This window comes from Triticum aestivum, chromosome 7B, assembly GCF_018294505.1.
Source record: "Triticum aestivum cultivar Chinese Spring chromosome 7B, IWGSC CS RefSeq v2.1, whole genome shotgun sequence".
Classification (NCBI taxonomy): domain Eukaryota; kingdom Viridiplantae; phylum Streptophyta; class Magnoliopsida; order Poales; family Poaceae; genus Triticum; species Triticum aestivum.
In genome coordinates this window covers 421,119,014-421,125,898 of record NC_057813.1, presented here as the reverse complement: position 1 = coordinate 421,125,898, position 6,885 = coordinate 421,119,014, and positions in this window count along the sequence as shown.

The window sequence follows — 6,885 nt, the reverse complement described above, 5'->3', positions numbered from 1 at the left end:
AAATGGCTGAGTCAGCTTGAGCACAAAAATACCTGGTTCCACAGGTAACTTGAGTGCGGCGCACTTTGACAGGCCGTCTGCAATGTCGTTCTGAGCTCTTAGAACATGTTCCATTTGCAGGCCATCAAAATGCTCTTCCAGCTTCCTCACTTCATCAATGTAGGCTTCCATCAACGGACTCTGATAATCTTTGTTAACTTGGCGGACGACAAGCTGTGAGTCACCCCTGACAATAAGCTTCTTGATCCCAAGTTCTGCCGCGATCCTGAGTCCGGCAAGCAAGCCTTCATATTCTGCAGTATTGTTTGTTGCTTGCTCCTTGGGAAAGTGCATTTGGATCACGTACTTGAGGTGCTCTCCGGTGGGTGTGACAAGCAACACACCCGCACCAGCGCCTTGCAGCGAGAAGGCACCATCAAATTACATGATCCATTCTTTACTTGCTTCCTTGACGGGGATGTTCTTCTCCGGAGTTTCTTCATCGGGTGTTGGCGTCCACTCTGCTATGAATTCTGCCAATGCTCGGCTCTGAATAGTTGAAGTACTTCCAAACTTGACGCCATAGCTTGACAGTTCCAGTGCCCACTCGACAATCCTACCTGCTGCTTCTGGATTTTGCAATATCCTTTTCAATGGAAAGCGAGTGACAACTGTGATCTCGTGTGCTTGAAAATAATGGCGCAGCTTCCTCGAGGCCATGAGAAGACCGAAAAGCAACTTTTGCACTCCAGAGTATCTTGATCTAGCCCCCTGTAGAAGAGAACTGACAAAATAAACTGGGCGCTGCACCATCTTCTTCTATTTCTCTGCCTGTGGTTGCACAGATTCATCCTTGTCGGGACCAGAGCTTGACGGAGAAGCCCCCTGCTTGTCGCTGGACTCGCTTGCCGCGGCTGCTGGCTCATCATCTGCCTCCCTCTCCGCTACTAACGCAGCACTGACCACTTGATTGGTTGCCGCTAGATACATCAGCAATTTCTCTTGTGGCTTAGGTGCGACAAGTACTGGAGTGGAGGATAGGTATCTCTTCAAGTCCTGTAGCGCAGCCTCCGCTTCCGGAGTCCATTTCATCGGACCTGCCTTTTTCAAAATTTTGAAAAATGGCAGGGCGCGCTCAGCAGACTTAGAAATGAACCTACTGAGAGCAGCAACACAGCCGGCAAGCCTTCGCACATCCTTGATGCGCTTCGGGGCTTCAATCTGCTCGATAGCCTTAATCTTGTCGGGGTTGGCTTCAATCCCCCTCTGGGACACAAAGAACCCGAGAAGCTTGCCGGAAGGAACTCGAAACACGCACTTCTCGGGGTTCAACTTGAGGTTGACCTTGCGCAGATTTGCAAAAGTTTCCTCCAAATCTTGAACCAAAGTTTCTCTGTCTTTGCTCTTGACCACTATATCATCCATGTATGCTTCTACATTCCTGTGCAGCTGTGGCTCAAAAGCATGACTGACTACTCTTGCAAACATCAAACCAGCATTCTTTAGTCCGAAAGGCATTCGTACAAAGTAGTACGTGCCACATGGAGTAATGAATGCGGTTTTCTCTTCATCCTCTTCTGCCATGAAGATCTGGTGATATCCTAAGTATGCATCAAGAAATGAAAGCAGATCACATCCTGCCGTGGAGTCGACAATCTGGTCAATGCGCGGCAAGGGAAATGGATCTTTGGGACAAGCTTTATTAACATCCGTAAAGTCAATACAAAGCCTCCACTTCCCGTTCGCCTTGCGCACGACTACTGGATTGGCTAACCACGTTGGATGGAGTACTCCTCGGACGAGGCCTGCTGCTTCCAACTTCTTGATCTCTTCTGCTATGAACTCTTGGCGTTCCACCGCTTGCTTCCTGACTCTCTGCTTGACGGGCCGCGCGTGAGGACAGACGGCAAGGTGGTGCTCAATTACTTTCCTGGGAACACCGGGGATGTCAGATGGTTGCCATGCAAACACATCGACATTTGCCCGCAGGAAAGCAACGAGCGCGCTTTCCTATTTAGGGTCAAGCGTGGCACTGATGGTGAAGGTACCACCAGTGCCGTCCTCCTTGGCGGCCACTTTCTTGGTCTCTGGTGCAGCTGTCTTCGCCTTCTTGCACTTGCCGGTGGAGCTCGATGGTGCGTCCTCGACACCTATGGGGCAGGGCCCCTTTTCGGTCCGGCAGGGAGCGGAGGGTGCACGAAGAGCAGATCAAGGTCGAGCACGCGAGGGATTTTACCCAGCTTCGGAGCTCTCCGAAGAGATAAAACTCCTACTGCTGCTTTGTGTTTGTATTTGTTCTTGCTTGAGAGCGTGGGTATCTGTAGTCTCGAATGAGTCGAACCCCTTCTACGTGCGCATGGGCCTCCTTTTTATAGTCTAAAGGGGTCACCGACAGGTGGCAACATAGAGAGAGGGGTAAAAAAGTAAAAAATGCGGGTTGGTACAACCGCTATCAACAGTGCCCCCTACCTAACTCTGACGGCAGGGGACAAGGGCATTTAATGCCTGTCCAGTCACCCAAACAGTGTAGTAAACGACCGTTAAGGGCGCCACCAATCGCCACGATGGCCTTCTCGTCATCTCCATCGCCACCTCGCACCGCTTGGCTGCACAGCTACCTGCCACGTACACCAGGAGCGATCCTGCAGCGACACGTCTTCGGGTGAGCTGGAGCGTGGGCGCGGAGTGGTGGCTTCGCCGCGGCAAGTGCCTTGCCGCGGTCTCTGTCTTGTCGCACCCGCAAGCTTGCCGCTCGTCGGGTCTTGCCGGGACGCGCTGTGCGTCGCGGCAAGTTTTCTGAAGTGCCTTGGTTGGCCTTCCTGGCAAGCTCCTCTTGCCGGGGTCTTGTCCTTCCCGGCAAGCTTCTCTTGCCGGGGCCTTGTCTTCTCAGTTAACACTTTGTTCTTGAATGGCAGTAATATGAATAGTGAAGGGTCATGGCGGACGCCCGGCAAGCCTTGCCGCGGGACGCTGCGACTGCCCGTGCACAAGTTCGGGGTACTAAGGTACCCCTACTTTAGTACACCGACAACTTAAGGAAATGTGGAATCGTTTCACAACTCACGCCGCCTGGAACACCTCAGCGTAACGGTGTGTCCGAACATCGTAATCGCACTCTATTGGATATGGTGCGGTCTATGATGTCTCTTACCGATTTAACGCTATCATTTTGGGGATACGCTCTAGAGACAGCTACATTCACTTTAAATAGGGCACCTTCTAAATCCGTTGAGACGACACCGTATGAATTATGGTTTGGGAAGAAACCTAAGCTGTCGTTTCTAAAAGTTTGGGGATGCGATGCTTATGTCAAGAAACTTCAACCTGAAAAGCTCGAACCCAAGTCGGAAAAATGCGTCTTCAGAGGATACCCTAAGAAAACTGTCGGGTATACCTTCTACTTAAGATCCGAGGGCAAGATCTTTGTTTCCAAGAACGGATGCTTTCCGGAAAAAGAGTTTCTCTCGAAAGAAGTAAGTGGGAGGAAAGTAGAACTCGATGAAGTACAACCTCTCGAACGGGAAAGTGGTGCAGCTCAGGAAAATGTTCCTGTGATGCCCACACCAACTGAAGAGGAAAATAATGATGATGATCAGGGTACTTCGGATCAAGTTGCTACTGAACTTCGTAGGTCCACAAGGACACGTTCCGCACCAGAGTGGTACGGCAACCCTGTCCTGGGAATCATGTTGTTAGATAACGGTGAACCTTCGAACTATGAAGAAGCGATGGCGGGCCCATATTCCAACAAATGGCTTGAAGCCATGAAATCCGAGATAGAATCCATGTATGAAAACAAAGTATGGACTTTGACAAACTTGCCCGATGATCGGCGAGCGATAGAAAACAAATGGATTTATAAGAAGAAGACGGACGCGGATGGTAATGTTACCATCTATAAAGCTCGACTTGTCGCTAAGGGTTATCGACAAGTTCAAGGGATTGACTACGACGAGACATTCTCTCCCGTAGCGAAGCTGAAGTCCGTCCGAATCATGTTAGCAATTGCCGCATACTATGATTATGAGATATGGCAGATGGACGTCAAAACGACATTCCTTAATGGACATCTTAAGGAAGAGCTGTATATGATGCAGCCGGAAGGTTTTGTCGATCCTAAGAACGCTAACAAAGTATGCAAGCTCCAGCGATCCATTTATGGACTGGTGCAAGCATCTCGGAGTTGGAACATTCGCTTTGATGAGATGATCAAAGCGTTTGGGTTTATGCAAACTTATGGAGAAGCCTGCGTTTACAAGAAAGTGAGTGGGAGCTCTGTAGCATTTCTCATACTATATGTAGATGACATACTTTTGATGGGAAATGATATAGAACTTCTGGACAACATTAAGGCCTACTTGAATAAGTGTTTTTCAATGAAGGACCTTGGAGAAGCTGCTTATATATTGGGCATCAAGATCTATAGAGATAGATCGAGACGCCTCATAGGTCTTTCACAAAGCACATACCTTGATAAGATTTTGAAGAAGTTCAAAATGGATCAGTCCAAGAAGGGGTTCTTGCCTATGTTACAAGGTGTGAGATTGAGCTCGGCTCAGTCCCCGACCACGGCAAAAGATAAACACAAAGCACATACCTTGATAAGATTTTGAAGAAGTTCAAAATGGATCAGTCCAAGAAGGGGTTCTTGCCTATGTTACAAGGTGTGAGATTGAGCTCGGCTCAGTCCCCGAACACGGCAAAAGATAAAGAAGAGATGAGTGTCATCCCTATGCTTCAGCCATTGGATCTATTATGTATGCCATGCTGTGTACCAGACCTGATGTAAACCTTGCTGTAAGTTTGGTAGCGAGGTACCAAAGTAATCCAGGCAAGGAACACTGGACAGCGGTCAAGAATATCCTGAAGTACCTGAAAAGGACAAAGGACATGTTTCTCGTTTATGGAGGAGACGAAGAGCTCGTCGTAAAGGGTTACGTCGACGCTAGCTTCGACTCAGATCTGGATGACTCTAAGTCACAAACCGGATACATGTATATGTTGAATGGTGGAGCAGTAAGCTGGTGCAGCTGCAACCAGAGCATCGTGGCGGGATCTACTTGTGAAGCGGAGTACATGGCAGCCTCGGAGGCAGCGCATGAAGCGATTTGGGTGAAAAAGTTCATCACCGACCTAGGAGTCATACCCAATGCGTTGGGGCCGATCAAACTCTTCTGTGACAACACTGGAGCTATTGCCCTTGCCAAGGAGCCCAGGTTTCACAAGAAGACCAGGCACATCAAGCGTCGTTTCAACTCCATCCGTGAAAATGTTCAAGATGGAGACATAGATATTTGCAAAGTACACACGGATCTGAAAGTTGCAGATCCGTTGACTAAACCTCTCTCGCGAGCAAAACATGATCAACACCAGAACTCTATGGGTGTTTGATTCATCACAATGTAACTAGATTGGTGACTCTAGTGCAAGTGGGAGACTGTTGAAAATATGCCCCAGAGGCAATAATAAAAGTATTATTATATTTCATTGTTCATGATAATTGTCTTTTGTTCATGCTATAACTGTATTATCCGGAAATCGTAATACACGTGTGAACACATAGACCACAATATGTTCCTAATGAGCCTCTAGTTGACTAGCTCGTTGTGATCAACAGATAGTCATGGTTTCCTGGCTATGGACATTGGATGTCGTTGATAACGGGATCACATCATTAGGAGAATGATGTGATGGACAAGACCCAATCCTAAGCATAGCATAAAGATCGAGTAGTTCGTTTGCTAGAGCTTTTCCAATGTCAAGTATCTCTTCCTTTGACCATGAGATCGTGTAACTCCCGGATACCGTAGGAGTGCTTTGGGTGTATCAAACGTCACAACGTAACTGGGTGACTATAAAGGTGCACTACAGGTATCTCCGAAAGTGTCTGTTGGGTTGACACGGATCGAGACTGGGATTTGTCACTCCGTATGACGGAGAGGTATCTCTAGGCCCACTCGGTAATGCATCATCATAATGAGCTCAAAGTGACCAAGTGGTTGGTCACGGGATCATGCATTACGGTACGAGTAAAGTGACTTGCCGGTAACGAGACTGAACAAGGTATTGGGATACCGATGATCGAGTCTCGGGCAAGTAACGTACCGATTGACAAAGGGAATTGTATACGGGGTTTTGATCGAATCCTCGACATCGTGGTTCAACCGATGAAATCATCGTGGAACATGTGGGAGCCAACATGGGTATCCAGATCCCGCTGTTTGTTATTGACCGAAGAGTGGTCTCGGTCATGTCTGCATGTCTCCCGAACCCGTAGGGTCTACACACTTAAGGTTCGGTGACGCTAGGGTTATTAGGAAGACTAGTATGTGACTACCGAATGTTGTTCAGAGTCCCGGATGAGATCCCAGACGTCACGAGGAGTTCCGGAATGGTCCGGAGGTGAAGTTTTATATATGGGAAGTTGTCATACGGACACCGGAAAGTTTCGGGGGCTTATCGGTATTGTACCGGGGCCACCGGAGAGGTTCCGGGGGTCCACCGGGAGGGGCCACCCCTCCCGGAGGGCCACATGGGCCGCAAAGGGGAGGGAGCCAGCCCCTGGAGGGCTGGGCGCGCCCCCCACCTTGGGCCCATGCGCCTAGGGTTGGGGGGAAACCCTAAGGGGGGCGCCCCCCTTGCTTGGGGGGCAAGTCCCCCCTCCCTGGCCGCCGCCCCCCCTCTAGATCCCATCTAGAGGGGTCGGCCCCCCTTGCCCCTTCCCCTATAAATAGAGGGGTGAGGGGAGGGCTGCTGTACACACATCCAAGGCGCAGCCCCTCCCCTCCCCAACACATCTCCTCCTCCGTTACGTGCTTGCGAAGCCCTGTCGGAGTACTGCTGCACCAACACCACCACGCCGTCGTGCTGCCGTTGGAGCAATCTTCCTCAACCTCTCCTTCCCCC